Raw genomic sequence first — 22,512 nt, 5'->3', positions numbered from 1 at the left:
TGAATATATACATTCATATATATATATATATATATATATAATTGTGTGTGTGTTTATATAAATAGTGGAATTTTCGCAGCCAGGTTCTGACTGCTCTATACTGGCATTGTAACATTTACTACTGAGAAATACACCCTTGGAAACTAAGCACTTACTATCCACCCATTTAAAAATCAAAATAACTGAGAGAAGCTATGAAATCTAAGGAAAAGCAGATTCCTTTCATCCAGACTTTTTCCCTTGAATTACCAGATGAACTCTATAAACTAAACACAGAAGGCTGAAGAAGGTGGATTACACAGCAATATCTGGTACTAATGGTTGAGTCCAGCCCTGGCAAAAAGGCACTGTGTGGATAATGCCACCTTCTTACAGATTGCTTTTCCTGATACTGAATTGTCCTTGTGCACTCTAGATAGGGAGCACCCACAGAGCTAACACCCACACTCGCTGACACCATTGTAACTATATAATTTGCACTTTGAATAGCTTCTCCACAGAATTGCAGTCAAAGAGTGCATGCTACACTGCATATATCCTTTGTGTCACAGCCATTCAATTATTTTTTATTCGCTTTTTTGCTGATAGAACCACGAACACTTTTTTGTTTGTCTGATTTTTCATTTGAAATTAGGCCTATACAGATGGTAAAGGAAAAAATGAAATGAAAATGAACAATATAGTGGGGAAAAAATATACTGACAGCAAGTCTTCAGATATTCTGCACTTGAATATCACATCCTAGCACTCAGATTTAATTCACTGTAACTAAATTTGTGTTCTGGTGTACACTGGAGGAAAAATCAGGACCTCGGAGACAATCTAAAGCATATCAATCAATATTTGCGACTTTAAAAGTCCTCAAACGGATTCTGTGAACTTAATTTTCTTCTATAAAGCTTCTGTTGGTGCAATTTGCAGCATAGCTTTCTAGCTACTGATACATTATGTTGTTGGCATGGATCTGTAATTTTTCATTAGCTAGTGATTCAGTATTCCCAGTTTTCTTTACACCAAAATAGAAGGGATGTTCTTCAGTTATTGCACCAGAAAATGCTCTTGGGTATATTGCACCTAAAGGGAACAAATTCATTATATAGCAGAACAGTATAAACCTGCAGTTACTCCAAGGTGACAATTATATTTCAAGATATTAGTCTGCTGTTTTGATGATGGCCCTAGTTTTACTTTTAGCAGGTAGATCAACACGAACAATCCCATAATAGTATGCAAGATACTCAATTCACATTCCTCATTTATATTGGTGTTACAGTGAGTCTTCAAAGGAGATAAAATATAATAAAAGGAAGATGTTAAACAATATTAAACGTCATACTCGTTCTGCATATTTGCCGAATGTAACTCCAAAATGCTAATATTTTTAATAGAAAATTGCCTTTTTCATCTGAGACATAATCTTACACAAAGTGTGTCAGGTCTATACTTGGATCATCATGTGCTTTACTGAAGAGAGGAATCAAAAACTGTTCAGGAAGCAGGGAAAAAACAAATACAGCACAATGAATGAATCCGAAGCTTTTTAAAATTGCTAGAGGTGAACGTATATGCACATAAATACACATAGACACACAAATACGCGCTCCGGCTAATGAGAGATGGAGGCGATGGGAGCGTTTGGGAGACCGACGACTCCCAAACTCTGAAGCTCAGCCCCATCTCTCCCGGCTGTTGCCCCCGCCCCCGCTTCTCCGTCGGGCTTTGGGCTTGCCCGTGCCCCGGGGCGGTCCCGCCTGTCCGCAGCCCTCGGGCTGGCCCCGCCCCCGCCTCCGCCCCCGCCCCCGGCGGTGCCCCTCACGCCCCCCCTCACGCCCCCCCCACAACCCCCTCAGACTCCCCCTCGGCGCCCCTCGCTCCCCCCGTTGGCCCCGCGGGGGTCGCACGGCCCCCACGCTCGGGCAAAACCGCCTCCGCCGCCCCCGCAGGGCGCAGGCGGGCTCCGGCCACGCTCTTCCAGCGCCCCACTCGCGGCCGGGTTGGAGGCGAGCCGCCGGTCGGGGTGGAAGTGCGGCAGGCCTCTGGTTCTGCTACAGAACTGCATCTTAAAAGGAACTTCACCTCCAGTGAGCCACTTGCCGCTAAGTAGCAGCTCAGTACTGGCATAATATAAAACAGACTAGCGTCCTGTAACTGAATGCCGAGCGCTAGAGATAACAGGAGGTAAGATGCTTGTCTTAAAATGTGTCTTCTTTCTTTAACGTATTCCCGTCCCCGTTCCACCACCTTACATGAGAATACCTCCCGTCGGCCGAATGCATTCAGCTCTGCAGTCATGCTGTGGCTTCTAAATTTAAGGGAAAACTGTCTCTCCTGATGTAGCTGTTCCATTTTAAGTGACTACTCATTGGCTTAGACAGTACGTAAGAATAACCTTATGCAGGCTGGTGGTATGGCTTTTATTTGAGAGGCATGCCTGGGGTGTAGGCCTGGCAAGGAAGGAAGAGCCCTAGCTTGTAATAGCTGTAACAGCTAGTGATTAGGCTACTCTTCATGAAGCTGAAAGTCTCCAGCTCAGTCACAGTTCTGAACAAGATAATAGTAAAATTTGAATCTGAGGTTCCTGCAGCCCCACAAGTGCTGAATCATTAAACCCTAAGGTATACAGAGAAATCTGTGTTTTATCAATGGCAGTTAAGCCCTATTCTGAGTTTAGAAATTTAAAAAATGTATCTCCTTAAAAATAAATAACTATGAAATAACATCTCAACTTGACATGCCATATTTTTTCCCCAAACAAACAAAAATTATTTACATATCTCTTTCCAAATGTGTCAGGGACGAAGGAATGGTCAAAGTATGTGTTAAACTCAGCATCTTCATATTACAAATTTGAAAACAATTTTTAACTATCTAGATTTTCGTGTGATAAAGTATTACCTCTTGTTAGAACACTTGGAAGAGTAAGAATGGGATTGGGGCAATAACTGCCACTTCTGGGTTTTGTCCGTTTGAGGGTCTGTTAAGCACTCAGAAATACACAAAGAGTCACCTGTTTAGATGATGAGCTCATCTTGTTGTCATATACTTGTACCCAAGATAGCATGACCCAACAATAGCTCTGATTTATTTGATTTGGTTTTGACTCAGGATCTTACGATTTGCCTCTGAAACTGATAGCATATGTCCATACATTCTGTATGATGCGTCTAAATATTTTGATGGTTTTAATATTTTGTACCAGCCATGGAAACTGGTTTGCTTCTAGATAACTGTAAAAGTGAGATTTGGTAAATAATAATGAGAAATCATGTATTAACACTATGATTGAAACAACAGACAAAAGTGCAGCCAAGGTAGAGGCAGTTACTCATAAGTTTTGCAGTTCTTTGCTCTTATGACTGGATGTTCCTGTACATTAGGTAAGAACAATGTTAAAACTGACCATATGTGACTGAAACTATGTTAAGCTCCAAGATCGAAGAACAAGGACGAAGAACAAAGACTTCAAGGTCAGCCAACAGAATTTCAAATGGGTCGGTGGTCGTAAAAGCAGCCCTTCGACTCAAATGAAGGACCATTGCCATGACCGGATGTAGGCAGTACTATGATAATCAGTTACAAGAATTTTTATGTATATGTATACTAATCTGATTAATATGTAATTAGTTACTCTACATAACCTGTTTGTGCTGAAGCTGTGGCATGCACACTAGGTGGAATTATCCCACATGCCTCCAGCGCTGCAATAAAGAATGCCTGCTTTCTAAAACTCCAAAACGAGTCTTAGAGAGTATTTCTTTACAGGGCGTGAATTTCGGCATCAAAACCTGAAGACACAGAATACAAGATTCAGGGAGGAGATGAAAAAAAATACCAGATGATGCATGAATTAGCAGCCATGTTTTTAAGCTAGGTCTGCTACCATTCATCACATTAATTATTGTTTTTATCCCCTAGATGGTCATCATAAAATGAATAAAAAATATTGGAGTGCAAGGATACAGCCTTCTCTGATGAGATGACTGGCTTGGTGAATGAGGGGAAAGCAGTAGATGTTGCTTATCCTGACTATAGCTTTTGATGCTGTCTCCCATAACATCCTCATAGACAAGCTGATTGAAAATGGGCTGGTGGATGGTTAGGGGGATCAAATACTGGATGAACTGCCAGGCTCACATGTTGCGATCAACAGGACAAAGTCCACCTGGAGGCCAGTCACCAGTGGTATACCCCAAGGGTCAACACTGGGTCTGGTACTGCTTAACTGCCTCGTTAATGACCTGGATGATGGGGCAGAGCACACCCTCAGCAAGTCTGCTGATGATACAAAACTGGGAGGAGTGTTTGATGCACCAGATGGTTTTGCTGCTATTCTGGCTAGAAGAATGGGCTGACAGGAAACTCATGAAATTGAAAACAGGGAAATGCCAGGTCCTGCACCAGTACATGCTGGGGGCTGACTGGCTGGAAAGCAGCTTGGCAGAAAAGGACCTGAGGTTCTGGCAGACAGCAAGTTGAACATGGGTCAGCAATGAGCCCTTGTCGCAAAAAAGGCCAACAGACTCCTGGCCTGCATTAGGCAGAGCATTGCCAGCAGGTCGAGAGAGGTGATCCTTCCCCTCCACTTAGCCCCAGTGGGACACAGCTGGAGTGCTGTGTCCAGTGCTGGGCTCCCCAGTGCAAAAGAGACATGGACGTAGTGGAGCAAGTCCAGTGAAGAACCACAAGGATGATCAAGGGACTGGAGTATCTTTCATATGGGGAGAGGCTGAGAGAGGGGAGACTGTTCAGCCTGGAGAAGAGAATGCTTAGGGAGGGGTCTTATTAATGTGCATAAATGCCTGCTGGGAGGGTGCAAAGAAGGGAGCTAGGGTCTTCTCAGTGGTGCTCAGTGTCATAAGGGGAATTGGGTACAAGTTGAAATACAGGAAATTCCGTCTGAACATAAGAAAAACTTCTTTATTGTAACAGTGGTTGAACACTGGCACAGCTTGCCCAGAGAGGCTGCATTGGCTCCATCCTTGGAGATATTCAAAATCCAACTGGGCGTGGCCCTGGTCAACCTGCTGTAGGTGACTCTGCTAGAGCAGCGGGGTTCAACTACCCAGACTTTGTGCCCAGTCAAGTTGAAATACAGGAAATTCTGTCTGAACATAAGAAAAACTTATATACTATGTGGATTGACAAACACTGGAACACTCTAATCTCCTCATCCTTTTCTAAAAACTGTGACCGATTCAGCTTTTTTATTCTCTGATTGCAAAATTGATTATTTCCACTTATGCCTAGTAGTCTACTCTGTTTTGAAATTCATCTTCATTATTTTTTCAGAACATTTCTTCAAGCTGACAGAAAAGAATAATTTTGATTTCTTTTCCTTTAATGTTCTAGCATGTCTGCTTATCTTTTTGTTATGCACAAATCAAATTAGCCTATTTTATCATGCAGGTCATTAATGAAAATACTGATTAGAACTAGACCTTGGAAACATTTTTGAAGATACATCTCAAAATATCCCTTACTGTTGGCAGTAAGCTAACGGTAACTACTCTTGTGCAGAGTTATGCAATGTCTTGTACTTTCCATGTAAGTCATCTCTTGTTACTGTTGTCTTTCTGAATTTCGTTTTTTATCTTGTCTTTTCTAACATTGCCAGGATTTTACAGAGAAAGGAAATACTGTCTGTTATGCACCTCGGCAAGATCAATAGAGATAATGTTATGCAGCTTTTCAGAATGTCCATCTCTCTTCTATGAATGACATTCAAATCCAACTGTATTCCAATCTTTTATTCTTTACTAGGCTGAACTCTGTGCATGTGCTTTGCACACACACGTGTGTATTTGAACAACACACACGTGTACAGGAATGACAATACTTCTAACTAGAATTTTGTTTTTCACTTTAGTACATCTATATTCAAAACAGCCAAACTACCTTCACATTTTTCATTAAAAAAACAGATTTTTTTCTAATTTCAGGCATTACAGGGGAATGCATTTAATTTATATTTTTTACAAATTAGCACGCATAACAGTGAATAATTCACTGTTTCTAATTTCAATCTATAACAGAAAATGTCATTTTCTTAACTGTAATTAATTACTTTAGTATCAGTCACTACCTAGAACTGAAAGTTTGTAATGTGAAAGCAATGTCTCCCAATGAGGTTTTACTGCGAGTATTTGAGAGATCATATTTCTTGTAGTAATGTAAGTGATTGATTTTCTTGAAGTGTCATCTTTCTCATACAATCTTCTGTAAAAATACCTTCACTGTATAAATATCAGTAGGAAGATAAATCATATATTTTCATCTGTACTGGTATTGTGAAAGTTTTTTTTCCTGATAAGTTAGTCAGGAGTTAAACTATACTGAACAAAGAAGACAGACAAATATCAACTGTATTTTAGCTCTCTCTTCAGATGCACACTTGTTTTCACCATTATGTACCTTGGAAAGTCAAACAGTGGGATTTTTCATTATGCTGTAAAGAGGCAGTATCTGATTTTTATGAGACCAAAAAAAACCCCAGACCAAACTCCTGTGACATAATATGGGAAATGAATGAGTTTATTATTTTGTGTTTAAAAATGAAATACAGCAAATAGGCCAGCATTGTTTGTATATGTATCCGATGAATGTTCTATTTTTGTCACAGAGATATAGATTTACTTCTAAAGTCAACCAAGAAAAGGTGATGCATAACAGGCATCCAAAATACAGAGCAAGTTTATCAGATAGAAGTATGTTAACTTCACTAGGAGACCACAGCAGATGCAAAAGAACTGTGGTTTTGAGCACCTGAAATATAAGCTCCAACTCATTAGAACATTGAAAATGCATTTTTTATTTTTACAGTAACTCAGATGTTCTTGTATTTTTTTTATTACTTGAGCATGCATCAGACACCATAGTTCCTATATAAAATTGCTTCCTTTCAGAAATATTTAATTTTCATGCAATATACTGAAAAAAAAAAAATCTTAGTTTTTATCATTGAAGAATATAGACATAAAATTGTGCTTCTGCAATGTACAGTGATTTTGGTTTTTTATTTTTGAAATGTTGACATTGTTTTGCCTACGACAGTTACTGAAGTTAACAGTCTGTAGTGGAACATTAATCTTTTGGTTTTATTTTACCACTGATCACCACAGCACGCAAAAGCAGCAGCAGGTTCTGCTACACCCATACAACAGAACATAGCCCAGTGTACCAGGTCTGGTTGGGATGTTAATTTTCTCTGTAGCAGCCCATATGTTGCTATGTTTTAGATTTGTGACCAAACCAGTTTTGGTAACACATCAATGTTGTAGCCTTTGCTGAGCAGTGCTTGCACAGTGTCAAAGCTTCCCCTGTTTCCCATGCTGCCCCCCCAGCCAGTGGCCTCGGGGTGGGCAAGAGCCTGGCAGGGGACGCAGGCAGGAGAGCTGACCCAAACTGGCCAAAGGGATATTCCATGCCATATGACATCATGCTCAGCCATTCTCACAACCCAGACTGGACAGACCAGGGAGTCGTGTTTAATTCGAAATTCCCTTGGGCTAAATTAAGGTGCAACACCAAACGATCAGTTAAAGATTTTATTCAGGACAGAAGCAAACTGAACTGGGGAGGTGTGGTAGTAGGTGGCAGGGTTTCTCACAATAGGAATGGGCATAAGACTACTTCTGTAAACCGTGTAACCATATACATCAATTCAGGCAATAAGGAGATCCCTCCCATTGAGTCATGAGGTTCAGAGCAGACCCCCTTGCTTTCCAGACTCCTCCTCAGAGAAGGGCCCAGGGGTGGCTGGATCCACTCTTAGTCTCAGACTCGGTCAACGGTTTGTGTCTTGAAACGGATGAGGTGTAGGGGTTGTGGAAAAGGAAAGAGAGAAGAAGACAGAGAGAGAAAAAGGAAGAGAGAAAGATTTCACCGGTCCTGGGTCCAGTGTTGGTTCAGTCAGCCGAGGTGTCCTGTCAGCTGAGGGGTCCAGTCCCCTTGGGCTTGCGCACTGGGGGCTTCGGTTTGTGTCCTTTTATCATCCTTGCCCCTCCTTTGGGCAGGCACCCAAACTCATCAGGTTAATGAGCAGTGTGTGAGCCTTTGGGCTTGGGGGTCCTTTGTGGAGTAACTTCTCCTTCCCTGCAGACGTGGCCATTGTTTGATCTTTGTTTCACCCTCCAGCACACCCTCCCCCTCCTGTTGCTGATGTCTGAGCTGATGGGCTTTTCACCTTGGTTCCTTGCTGTGCAGGGTTTGTCTTTAAGCAGAACTTGCCCCATTACAATGTTTGAGACATTAACTCTTTCAGTCTCTCACAGCCATAAACCTTGGGGGGAAGTTTTTGGAGCCTGACTGGGCAGTGGTCCGCTGGTGGGAGGTGTTCTTGCACCACAGGAAATCCATGTCACGCTTTTCCAGTGGGATTTTAGATTGTGGCTCTATGTAGTCCAACCACACAAAAGGCATTAACACTTCAGTATATTAGTTGCTTTATCCTTTAGTGAGCACTAGCTGTAACAGACAATTCTTGCACACAGTCTGAGGTTCTCGGTCTTTGTTCAGTATCTCCTTTGCATCTTCTGAAATGTGTGAATTTAGTGGGGCTGACTTTTAAAGTTTTCTTGCCTCATTTGAACAAACCCAAAACATCTTACTTCTCAGTCTTTACATCAGTTTACTGGCCTTTTCAAATTAGTCTTGTAACTGTTTGTTCTTAGTAGGACAATCTTTAAAACAGCTCTGTTGAACCACAGATTATCTCTATGTCTAAGCAAAATAGATCACTAAGGTGTGACATTATTTGTATCTTTATTCCACCATTTATGCCAGTTCAGGGCTCTGTCTTTTGTAGCTTTTCTCCTCAATGGAATTTATGAGAGTGACTATGGAAGTGTATTAAATTCTTTCAAATAAATTTATAGTCTTCAAAGTGCCATAGCTCTCTGCAGTTCAGAAGCCTAAACACAGTCACAATTTGTGAGGTAGGCTTCCTTCAATCAGCATGTGTACTGTACCCATTTTTGATACAGTCTTGATATATGCAAGACACGCTCAAAAATAGTAAGAAAAATTAGTTTTGATTAATGCTTATTGGCATTGCTTTTAATTTGCCAAAATGGCCTTTGTCACTAAAATCTGAGTTATTATTTTCTAATAGTCTATTTTAATTTTGATGTTCCCTTTGAAAGCATGTGCACAGTTTTTTTTAAATTGGATAACACATTATCATATGACATATTAGGGAATTTGTGTAATAGTGTTCTATAGAAATTATCGGATTTCCGTAGAAATCAAAATATAATATCACCCACATGCATTGCACTTCAGGGATCTAAATCATTATTTGGTTTCCAGCCAATTACACAACAGATTTTTTCAATTAATGAATTGAACTTGGTGAATACCACTGTCACATTATTCTCATTTAATTTTGTTTATTTTACTTGTTTGTATACTTCAGGTTAGCATAAGTTTACAATGGCTTAGAATTTTTTTCCCTCCTGCAGAAAGAAGCTCAAGATTCATCTGAACAGATTTTTTTTCAATTTCTTTTTCAGCTGGTGGCAAATTAGGTGGGAGAACTAGCCCAAAGGACTGTGTGCAGTATACATTTTTCCAGAGGCAAAGGTCAGTGTCACAGAATGTTTTTGTTTCTTTGTTCATCTCAAGCTCATTATTTATTTTCTGTTGCATCTGCTGTATTTGAATATTCAGGAGGTACATCTGTCATGAAAAGAGGTACAAGATTAACCTCAGTTACATGTGTGTGAATTCAGCCAGGTGTTTTTGTCTAGCTCTTAGTGGTTATCTAAATCTTTTACCATATCATACTCTTTACTTTCTGGTATGGACTTTTAAAATCTATAATAACTGTAGACCCTCCCTATTATTAATTTGTATTCTCTGTCTTGTTTCAGTAATTCAAGACAAATAGCTAAAAAAATAGTTACATTCAAGGAAAAACTTGAAATTTAGTTTTGTGGCATGCTTCTAGGAAAGTGAAGGGCCATCTAGTCTACAGGTTTCAGACTTCTTTACTACAGAAGTTTGAGCAAATAGCATGTGAGCTGTTATACAACATACCTGTATTTCTCTTTGCCTAGTCTTTATCGCTATTGATGCATTTGAAATCAGGATCTTTTTTCTGACATTTTGATACATTTTATTCTTAAGTCTGTACCTGCTATTTTTTTCCCTTGCAATGCTGGTGACTTAATGCAATCAACTCTCATCTTCTCTAGACCAACGTTCACCTTTTATCCTCAGGATGGAGAAAGCATTCTCATCTTGTGATGCATACTGGTTATATATAGATATGTACATTTATGAAATAAAATATATAAAGCCAAAAATAGAGTATCAGAGGTGGTGCGGGAAACAATCAAGTTACTTAAGGAATATTGCCTAGTCCTTTATCCCTAGTACACTGGATTCAAGTCAGTGATGTATGATTTAATTACTGTCAATATTTAATTTAATTTTAAGAGAAACTTTTCTTTACTTTATTTCATCATAATTTGTATCTTGTGGGGAGAATGGAGTAGTAAAGAATTGAAACTTCAGAAAGCAGTGAATGGTGTAGGAAACAAAGATTAGACTTAGAAATAAAGAATAAGGGAAAAGAAACACAAAAGAAATATGTAATAGACTGATTTTTAAAGTTTTCTGTAAGGCCTCATTAGTAGTGCTTTTCTTCAAAAAGGTATGCAAATGATTACTGCATTCCAAACCTCCCTTCCATAATGTAGTATCATTAAAAAGATAAAATACTGTTCATAGGTGTGATTTACATATTAATACATGTAAATTATGAATCAAATTGTAACTCAGCAAATGAAAGAATGTAGTGTTTACAGTTCATTGTGTGTGCCAGAGCCACTTGATGACAGAGTTGATTAAGTCTTAGGTCAACTCCTATGGTCATCTGGATTATGCTACTGAAGTTTCTGAGATTAATTAACCTGAGAAGCCTAATTACTGTCAACTGAGAATCTTAAAGTGAAATATTTAAGAGAAAGAAGAAAAAAAGGTTGAATTAGAAAATGTCTGAAGTTCCGTAAGTATTCTGAATATCTTCAACAACACTTGGCTTTTCATCTTTAATCCAGTGTAAGCCCTTTCTGTGCTTCAGCTTTTAACTATATAACCACCCAATAATGAGAAATATAGCTTACTTTTACTGCAAAATGTCTTTTTGCTGCTAAAATACTGTGTCTTCCATGTCATACTTCCTAAATGTACTTATATCAGTGCATCATTGGCCCTGTTAGAAGGCCCATGAAAAGACCTGAAATAACTGACTGACGAGGTGGTTTGTTCACAGCAAACCCCATGGAGATTCACAAGTTATATTTTGCCCTGAAAAGAAAGAGAAAAAAAGCCTCCAGTGTTAGCTTATTTACCCATTAGGGAGACTTGAGGTCCAGTAATTGCTCCAATGGAAATTTAAGTACCATTTATAAAAAGTCAAGCAACTCAACAGAAAAGATTAAGGACAGCAGAATACCATATAGTTCTGTAGTTAGAACATGGTTGGGAAAGATGGATCTTGCATGGTTAAGTGTCTTCAGGCAAAACTTCTGTATATTGGGAAGATACAGCAATCACTGTGTTACTGGGATGCTGCTGTCACTTCTTTCCTTATTCTACCATTTTAAGGAAAAAGGCTGGCTATTGCACCTCATTTGAGGAAAGATTTTGATAGTGAATCTTCACTGAGAAAGCTACTTCCTGATCTCTGGGGTTAATGTTAGAGCCACATGCAAATGAGCAGGCCATTAACTATACCCTCGCTTGAGGTTAAGCTAACTGTGGAAAATTACTAGGCATGACATGAGAAATTGCTGACAAAAGTTACAGATAACTCAGAGAAAGGCAGCTGAATCTCAAAGGCAGTGAAGGAGTTACATGAGAAACAGCTAAACTCTACCGGCTGTTGGAGGGGAGTATTGGGAACCTTTATGGGAACACAGTCTTCCAAGACCAACACCACCTATGTAGCCATAGTGGTAATACCATACATGGCTGATATTACATCATAATGCCATATGCAGGTATGCGTATCTGGGACCAACAGAGGAAAAGCAATTAGAGACAGGTTGTTTACTTGGGAGAAGACTGGGGCTGAAAAAGGAAGGTACAAGGATGTGAAGAAAGCCAGCCGGCTAGTGCAAATCTTGTGACCAGGGTTGTCATGGGGTACTAAGCAAGCAACCTTGTGCTTATTTATTGCAGCTGGAACAGGTCAATAAACCGTAAGAGCTGAGACTGCTTTTTTTGATCAGGAGAACTGGGATAGAAGTGGTGGGGGACTGCTGCCCCTTACTAGCAAGTTTACACCCAGACAGAAGGAGCGAGCATCTTGGTGTCACTGTGCTGGTGCCTGTTCCAGACCACTGGCTCCCTACTACTTCATAACAGCTAAGCATCTATCTGTGAGATGACTGTTAAATGGTATCCTCTCCTCAGTATATCCTGCTGCATCATTTAGGCAACTCCCAGCTATGCATAAATGATGCAACTGGTAAATACTTCCTTCTCCCCTGGCTCTGGCTTTCAGACATTTCATTAAGCCATGACTTTATTCCATGCATTATACTAAGAATCCAGCCATCTGATCTGCACTTATGGATCCTACTAACAGAACTTCAAGCGAACATTCAGTGCATGCAAGCAAAGTGCTATAGAACATCCACTTTCTGGAGAATCAAAACAAAAGGAGCCCATGGTTGCTGGAACATGTTGAGTCCTTCCTGTGACCTCCAGTAAAAAAATAACTCGGTGTACTCACTGAGTTCTAGTATATATTGCTCCTGCTCTGTGTACCATCTCCATCCCACTTTTCCACATCCGCACCTTCACTGCTGTGTTTCAACCTACCAGTTACTTCACTTTTTACTTCTGCCCCTCCCCAGCGAGCCTGGCAGTACAGGAGCCTTCCTGCTCGGCCTCTGCAGACCACAACCTTGGACACAACAGACTTTACTGCAGCCTCTGTTACTAGCTCTCACTAAACCTTAGGGGCTGCCAACAGTTTTATCTAATTCACAGACAGTTTAGCAGGGGTTTCCTGGGTCATGTTGCACATCCCAAAACCCCAGTCTTTTCCTCAAACCCACCTATTGTAGATTTTCTTTTTTATCAAACTATCCTCTCTCAGCACTAATGATAATAAATGTGTGATGTAGGGACTATATCACTGTATGTAAATAATAATAAATAATAATAACTTCATAGACAAAATTATGTTTCCAGGTTGAGACTGGCTTCTGGAAAATTATTTGGAAATTAGTAAAGTGTTACTCAGGATAGTCCTCAAAGTTACTACAAGCAGCTTCTGTAGAACAGTGTAAAATACTGTGAGAGGGTTCCATAAGGAACATGGACATAGGACAATGCAGTTAGGTTTTCCCACATCCAATCCTAATTTTTTTTTATTTTTTTAGACAGATGTTAGTCTTGTAAGGAATTATGTGCATGATTATCTTCAGGTAAGAGTATTCTTACCAGAGGCATAAGAATTAGTCTACTGGCTTTTCTATGAAAATGAAAACAAAATATCTCCTCAAACAAATTAATTAGAAAAGCCAGGTACTTCTTATTTTTGAAGGACCTAATCCAATAGAAAACATGAATATAATTCTACATGCCAGCCAATTATCCAGGTCTCAACATACACATAGGTTGACTGCCTGCCCCAAGTGAAACCAAATATGAGCACATGCTTTGCTGTTCCCATTACATGCTTCTTGTAGAAGTACTACACACACTCCAGTGCTGTACCAAATCAAAACAGGAGGCTGCACACACTTTAAAACTTCAACAAAAATCTTTGACTGAGAATAAAAAATTTTGCACGTTCCTTAAAGCAGACCAGTTTTGTAAGGTGACTGTTGTTAGCTGGGGTTCCTTTATAAGGTAATGAACCTACAGAAATGTGTCTATACTGTGATTTTCTGAATGTATACCCTTCCATAGGATTCAGTTTGATTTGGTTAAACTTTTAATCGAGCTGTAAAAGGGTGGGCATAATTTATTTGTGTACTGATTGGGCAGCGTGTTTTTATTCTTTTGTTATGAACACAGTAAATCTCATTGTTAGCTCTAGTTCTTTTTTTTCCTGACAATTTAAACAGCCTCTGAATTTATTTCTTACACAAATGAAGAAAAAATATAGGCTTGAAATATTTTATATTTATTTTAATACATTTGCAATATATATTTTTTTGGTATGCCTACATAGAATATCTGCCCAAGTAATAGCTCCATCTGCTGAAATGCCCTTCTAAGAGCTTTTATAAACTATACTGAACAAATAAGGAAAAAGAGAAATAACAAGATGGAAGGAAAATATGTGCTGTGTACTGTTGGTTCCTTTTCCTTATGCAGAATATATCTACCAAAAGTGTTTTTATAAAAGTTCATTATACAAAATCTGTTATTATTACCAAAATATCCACCCATGATATCATAACATTTGCTATAGTAGTATATTGTTGTGGTCACCAGATGATGGTTAGCCCCCTCAAAAGAAGCTGAAATTAGAAACTGTAGAATAGTCTGCTTCCCCGAAATGTACAATACAAACCATAGCTTTCTTTAAAGGCTCTGGTTGAGTGGTTTTTCTACTGCAAAATGCAGAAGTGAGGTTAGCGAGTTAAGGGCACAGCATCAAGAGCTGATTAATAGCCTCTGAGTGAGTGAATATGTGTCTGCCATCCTACAGCAAAGGCCATATGTTACACTATCACTTTCATTCCAAACTGCATCTTAGCCCAGTGACAAGAATAATTTCTGACAAGCAAGGAATTCATCTAATACAAGAGATATCATAATTTGCAACAGCAGAATTGCTGAATGACCTATGGACCTAAGACTTACTCTTAGGCAACATACTAAGGCTTCATCTAATAGTGCCAGTGTTTGTCATCTCTGAAAAGAGCTGAAGAAAATGTCATTCAAAGTCAGTACTTCAGAGTGCTGATTGCAAGATGTAAATTAATGTAGCTTCTTCTAGATCAAATAAGCTCATGGGAGATATCTAAGAGGCGCAATAAATGATGAAGATTGCTTTCACTGCAGAAATAATAATGTGTTGGAGAAAGTGTTAGAAACAGTATTACTTTTAGAAAGAAACTACAAATTCTAAGATGTCAATTTGTTGTTTGAAGCAAGTAAGGTCTATTTACCCTATTATGCATACAAACTGTTTGTTTTGCTTTTAAATCATACGAGTTAAAATAATAAATTTTATTTCTGAATGCACAGTTCTTCAGATAAGTTACTTTGTTACCATATTGCTTTTTTCCCAAGTGACATAATATTAAATTTAACAAATCAAATGGAATTAATAATTTTATGTTTTGAAAACATTACTAACTGAAAACTGATCAGAGAAGCTTAAGTTCTGCTTATTGCAGTGAATGTAGTCGCTATATTCACTGCAACAATATCTGAAACTGAAAGAGACAGGAAAGATATTACTTTGTGAACTGGTGTTTGACTAAATTCAGAATCTAATTAGTGAATTCTAAAGCATTTGCATTAAGTTAACCCAATAGTTTGGTTCTGATCATTTTGTAACATTAATTTGTCTTGTATGCTTCACAGGACTTTTGCTGTATAGGTCAAAAAATCTTAGAAGGCCTTTGGCATCTCTCTTTCAGGCTTCTCTGGAAACACAGACATAAAAAATACAGAGAACTAACCAGATTTTCCATAACCTGCTGTCCTGATTTCAGCTGGGACAGAGTTAATTTTCTTTCTAGTAGATGGCATAGTGTTAGGTTTTCGGTTCAGTATGAGAAGAATGTTGATAACACACTGATGTTTTCAGTTGTGGCTCAGTAGTGTTTAGTCTAAAGTCAAGGATTTTTCAGCTTCTCACGCCCAGCCAGCAAGAAGGCTGGAGGGGCACAAGAAGTTGGGAGGGGACACAGCCAGGGCAGCTGACCCAAACTGACCAAAGCAATATTCCATACCATGGGATGTCATGCCCAGTATATAAACTGGGGGGAGCTGGCCTGGGGGGATCTCTGTTCAGGAGCTAACTGGGCATTTGTCAGCAAGTGGTGAGCAATTGCATTGTGCATTGTTTTGTGTATTCCAATTCTTTTATTAGTATTGTCATTTTATTATTATTATCATTATTAGTTTCTTCCTTTCTGTTCTGTTCAACTGTTCTTATCTCAGCCCATGAGTTTTACTTTTTTTCCCCGATTCTCTCCCACATCCCACTGGGTGGGGGCGAAATGAATGAGCGGCTGTGTGGTGCTTAATTGCTGGCTGGGGTTAAACCATGAAACCTGCTAACCTGTATTATTGTGTCTCAGCATTTATTTTACATAGACTAGCTGATTCTGATATTAGTGAGAAAGCCATGATTAAAACAGGATTTTTTTTATCAGAATAAGGAACATTTATTAAAAAATTCTGTTTGTACTCATTTTGGCTATTAGATATCTTTATAAATATACACAGAAATCCCAGTATCTCTGAAAGGCACAGGCTAACTCAAACTTTACAGACCTTTGAAGAAAATATACATGCACAAGGCCATGGCTTCCCTTTACCTACTCTCACTTCCCACCATTTTGTGGGGTAAAAAATAAAGATGGTCTTTGTATCTAAAGTAGAAAAGATTCAGATCCAGGAAGCATTTGTTGCTGTTGTTATTGCTGAGAACTGAAGGAGAGCAATGGCAGAAGGGAAAGGAAACCTGCCTACTGGAATCCTCTGTCCTGAGTTGAATGCCTAGGTTCCCCATAATTCATAGTTAATGCTCCACCAAAGGGAAGCGTACCCTTCGGGCTGATAGGAAACTGTAAGTTAGCTAAACATTCATTAAAAAGAAAAGAATCAGGAAGATTTAAGAGACTGACTGGAGAGAGGAAGGCATCTGCTTATGGCCAGTCAAGAGCTTCCATCTGTGTACCATCCTGGTTTTCTGAGTCTGTACTTGTCTCTACCATGTGTGAAGCCAGAGCAGGTGTGCTATTCCCTGAAGAGCTATAAAGGCTATGATATATGGGATTTACCTTCAAAGCCAAGCTCTGCTTGATTTGGAAAAGGAACTTTCACTATTTCTTTGTCAATTGCTATATAGCAGACATCCTGACAGACATCTGTACCATTGCATGTGGCTCACTATTCAGTGATTTCTGCAAATAGCAGCTAGCGAAACTTTTAGTACTGCATAAGACCAAGATGCCTATGGCCTAAGGTGGCAGCCTAGGCTGATCTTCAGTACGTGCATGGTGGATGAATTCCCCCAAGTACGTTTGAAAAGATGGACTTCATGTGTACTCCAGTTCAGTTCCCATCTGTAAAACAGAAAGTAACACTTCTCTGCTCAGCTCACAAGACCAATCTTAGGATAAATCAAACATTGTAATTCATGTTGCAATCAAAAGCAAAGTGTTTCAGTGCCAATCAATAAAGGCTGAATAAAACAGAATCTGTAGCCCCTGAATTCATCAACAACGCAGTGCTTAAAGAATGTTAATGCTTAAGAGAGTACAGGACTAACACTCCAAGCAAAAAGCCAATTGCAATAAGTCCCAGGTAAAAGTTGTAGGCAGAAAGTGTCTTGAATTTTGCCTGGTCCTGGACTCCTTTGTACTCTTTCTACACTATACACACAAGATCAAGAAAACAGCTTCTACATAGAGCACTTGCCTTCAAGGTGGGAGACATGATACTTCTAAATTAAGTATCTTACCTGCAAGGCCCCAGCTTCACAGAATCAACAATCTGACTGTTAGAGCTAGGTTGTCCAGCCTAACTAGTGGAAAATTTATATGGTTAAGCAGCACTGCTGCAAGGTAAAATACATAAAAAGCTTTTGGAAATGGAACCTTTCCCTGTAATCATTGTCCTAGGAAGAATTAGAATCATGCTTACCTTTTTTTCTGCAAGATGGCTACTGACCCCTTCATATCTGTTATTAGTAAGGCTCCTTCAGAAAAAATAATAGCTTGTGGTTCACAATTACACTTTATATCTTTAATAATCTAAATTAAATTTACAATAGTGCTGGCATATTTCTAGTCTGTAGAAGAAATCTCCTTCAAAAATGCTTTCCCTATTTAAATACCTGTCATCAGACTTCATGAATGCGGAATGCATATTACAAAGCCTATATTGAGAAATGATGGGGAAAAAAGTCTTTATATTTAACTTTCTATCATAGATATGCCCAATGAAGCAGCATGAAGGATCTTATTACTATACCAAAATAAAGAATTTCCTAAGAGAGTTCTCTTAATTTCGTATTAGCTTATTCCCCCTCTGAAACACAGTGATTGCTGCACTGAGTGATACATAAAAATGGGACAAACAGCAGGCTTCATCAGTTTCAAAGGAATCAGCATTACTGGTGTTCCAAGCTGGAAAAGTAAGTGTCAGCAATGACACTGAGTAGGATAGGAAAAGTATATATTTTATATGCACCTAATATTTATGTACTGCACAACTTCTTTTCAGATCATCTCCTTGAATAAAAAGAAGTTCTTTTTGTATTTTGTCTTCAAAAAACAGCCTGTAGTTAGTTTTCATCTCATCTGTAATTCTGAGTTCCAGTGCCATCAGCTAAAGTAATAAACATTTCTGCCTGAAAGTGTATTTTAAAGAGAATCTTTTCCAAATTCATACCTTTAATTTGGCAAAGCATTGTTCAGGGTTTAAACAAATCTTCCCCTGATTTGAATGGTAGTTGTATGGATGAATTCACAAACAATTCCTTGAAAATACAGAAACTAGAAGCTTCACAGAGAAAAACAAAAAAGAAAAAGAAATATATGCAAAGCAGATACATTTCTTGAAACAGGAAACTTACTTGTTCCCCAAGGCATGGCAAACATTACAAAACTCATTTGCTCACTCTTTTCCAAAACCCAGAATAAACAAAATGGTTATATTTAAGGCAGTTCCTCTAAGTCTCTTCTGATGAATGAAACATCTGCAAGAAAAAAAACATTTTTCAGTCACCTGGAACAAAGTTATTTAGTAGAGCTAAGTAGAAATCGGAATTTCTACATGAGTTTTTTTTTTTTTTTTGCTTCAAACCAGGACAAAATGTTGAACTATTAAGAAGGTGATGAAACAAAACCACTGTGAAAAATCTTGCTTTATTTATGACTGCTATGATGCATTATACTTTTTAGCCAGAATTCTTTAAATCTTATGAAATATAGTATGTCTTGACAGCAGAGAATGGGGGCATTTGGTATCTGCATGGTCTAACTTTTGTTTAGGTGATAACTGTGAACAAATTTAATTAACTGGGGAGAAAAATAAAGCCAAACAAACCAACAAACAGCTGAGCAATATAGTTTGGAGAATGCTTATTTCCATTCAGCTACATGTATTAGGAATATGCCTATGTTGTATTGTGGCAAACTGAAGAAGGATGTGTTCAAATGGTTATATTTCATTGTATTTGATTTGGTTAAGACAAATCTTTTAGTGGGAGATTTCTGCATCCTGTGTTCAGGTGTATTTTCCTAATAAAAGAATGTTGCTTTTCAATTCTTATGATGGATGAAGTAGCATTTCTTAAGTCATGACAACTTTAAAGGAACCTATTCTACTTCACATTAAAAGAAACTAGGAGGATGCACACATTGTCTACAAGCAGCTGACAGTTGGCAAAATCTAGTTGGAGACCAGAAATCTAGCTGGAAACTTTTTTAACTGCTCTGAATGTCTTAAATTGCTCCAGTCACAAGAAAAAGTAGCTGCCTAGGAGCTTTGATCACATTAAATAAAGCAATTTAATTAAACAATTGAAATACATGTGCTCAGACAAGTAAAAAGTCAAGAATGAGCACCTATATATTTGAGGCCTCAGGTGGAAAACAGTAGGAATTTATTGTGACATTCCTTACAGACAAATTAAATTTTTATTTTTGGTACTATTAACATATTTGTTACAGAAGTGTTTTCAACTTTAGATATGCTAGCCTTTTTCAAGAAAATGATCAACAGAAAGTATTCAGAGTACAAACAACTAGTCCATGACTGGAACTGTGGAAATAATCACACACAAGTTGTATGTCTTAATTGTTCTGCCTAAATGTTCTATCTTAATTATTTCTTACTAAAAGTATATAGAGAGATTATGGGTTTGATAGAAATGAAGAAATTTGATAAAATTGAACACAATTCTGTTTTTACTACCAGAATCATAATACCAGATGCATGAAAGCAGCAATGTTCTACATTTCCTTTGACCTTAAACAATCTAACCAAACAGGAAAAGCTACCATTCTTATTTGTACACGTTTTAGACCAGTGCAAATGATGACCTACGGAAAGTGCCTGGTGTTGCAGAATCAGGGCCCTAGAATCTGGTCAAGCTCATTGTCATTAATGGAAAGATCTTACTGATTTCAGTGACCTTTGCATCAGCATTACAGAATCTGCTTCTTTTCACCTTGTATGAGGTGATGCCTTACCACTGAGGATAACATAATGCAGTTATGCCTAGGGTGTTCAAAGGTCTGAAACATTGTGTAAGCATATAAAAGTTAGCTTGTACCTTTGCTGGCTGTCTAAAGAGATAAAAAGGGTCTTCAGTGGTAGGCATAAATATTCAAAGTAATTGAAAATTAAGCTATGTTGCTGACTCATCCACAGGTTTAGGTTTGTCACAAAAAATGGCTATAATTGTTTAACTAATACATCTCTTCTCACTTGCATTTCCTGGCCATGCCATTAATCATGGCTGTTCAAATTCTTATATTAACAGCACTTGTTTCAGCTCTGCAAGTTTATAGATCTGTTAGTTGGAAAGATTCCACATTGAGAACATCTATTAAGAAATTCAAAGGTTATTTGAATAGAATATGCATGAATATTCTGTTGCACAGGTATACCTGTAGTGCTGTATATTAATCAGAATTTCATTACATGTTAAGGTCAGATCTAGACGGAGTAGTTCAGAAGGTATTTACTACACTATATACATTATTTTGAGTCACACAGCGTGATATGAGATAATTAGCATTTAATTGTTAGTTTATCACTCTCCAGAGTCAAGTAAACACCTACATTTTCAGTGTTCATGCTAGTTTGTATAGTTAAAATCAGTTTTGTGGCACTGTATTGAAAGCAGCTATTGCGGCTTCCAAAACAAATATCTTTTAGCATCCAGTATTCAAAAATTATAGCAGGAAAATTGTGTTCCCAGCCATCACAGTATTTTCATGTTTTACAAGTCAGAAAAATTGTCTGTGACCTTTTTGGGATAATGATGTCCTAACATTTGACCATGTCATAAGAAACCATTAAATCCTTCACAGTTAGTGAAGGAAATGTTTTTGTGGTGCCTTCAGAGAAATCCAGCTGCATCATGATTTTAACATTCTGAATTTTTTCTTTCCTTAGGTCCTGAACTCCTAGAAAAATGGGAAATTTTTTGCATGACATAAGATTTCCAGTCAGAATTCTTCTAACCAGTAACAATGTATTTACACAAGGTCAGCTATAAGAAAAATATTCTCTTACCCACATTGCTATTTTTCCTGTATTCAGGTGTAGAGCTTCATGTGACTGAGATATGTTTTTGTGCAGACTTTTGAATTATAAAGGGAGATCTATTTTCATCCTAACTCTTGCAGGGACCATATATACAGAAATCTGTAATAAACCTAATCTTTCATTGTCCTGCTATATTGAAATAAAATATTGTGAAACTAATTTTTTCTAATTTAGAGTACTACTGAATTTTCTAGAAGAAAGGTAATCTTACAGTTGATGTAAAATACACGAGTGTTATTCCTGATTGTGCTAGTCACCTTGCCATGGAATAATTACATAGAACAAAAAGTAGGTGGCATGGGTGGAAACACTATTTCTAACTGGCAAAAGTTTTCAAGATACGGAAATCTTTTCTCTTGTGAATCCTATATAAGAAGTCAATTAAGAGTGAAAAAAACCCAACAGTCATTGAGGTGTTTCTTCAGATATTGCTTAAAAGTTTTGTCTCAGTTTTCATTATTTACATACAATTGTTAAAATATAATCAGCTTAAATCTTCAAATGCAAAGTTGTCTCTACAGTAAAACTGGTTGTTTTGTTTTGAAGACAACAAAATAAAAGTTGTTTACATGAAAAATACCACAAGCCTGTTATTCTGGCAAGCTTTGAATTATCATTGATTCAGGCAGACCTCTTTGGAGTATGCTTAGTCACTGATAAAATCCTTCACATAAATCCACAAAATTCTTTCACTGTTCTTCGAGAAGCGAGAATTATGTTTAAATTAATTCTGGTACCTGTTTGAGAAGAACAACTTTTTTCCTGAAGTAATGCCTGTGTGGAAATGGTGAACATTAGACTGAGATCTCTTTGTTAGAGCAAGGCATAACAATATATCATCTGTATCTAACTTGCCATGGTATTGTAATGATTCATTATCACATCCAGCTCCCTTTACATTTTAGATGAGAACTTTGAAGAATGTGCAAAACTGTAATTGGCCAACTCTCCTTTGTTACAGTTAGGCTGGTTAGGTTTTACATGGGTCAATCAATTACTCTAGATCCTAAATGAACAAAT

General features: G+C 38.0%; 1 long non-coding RNA gene across 1 annotated transcript; it reads left to right on the top strand.

Moving 5' to 3' along the window:
• Nucleotides 1-1,936: 1,936 nt before the first annotated feature.
• LOC142037123 (uncharacterized) lies at nucleotides 1,937-21,791 on the top strand. The gene is made up of 3 exons (XR_012652291.1): nucleotides 1,937-2,178; nucleotides 9,510-9,579; nucleotides 21,340-21,791. It is a non-coding gene; the product is annotated as an uncharacterized LOC142037123 (long non-coding RNA).
• Nucleotides 21,792-22,512: the final 721 nt, after the last annotated feature.

This window comes from Buteo buteo, chromosome 1 (genome assembly GCF_964188355.1).
Source record: "Buteo buteo chromosome 1, bButBut1.hap1.1, whole genome shotgun sequence".
Taxonomy (NCBI): domain Eukaryota; kingdom Metazoa; phylum Chordata; class Aves; order Accipitriformes; family Accipitridae; genus Buteo; species Buteo buteo.
The sequence above is the reverse complement of the archived record's forward strand: the minus strand, read 5'-3'. Positions and strand labels throughout refer to the sequence as shown.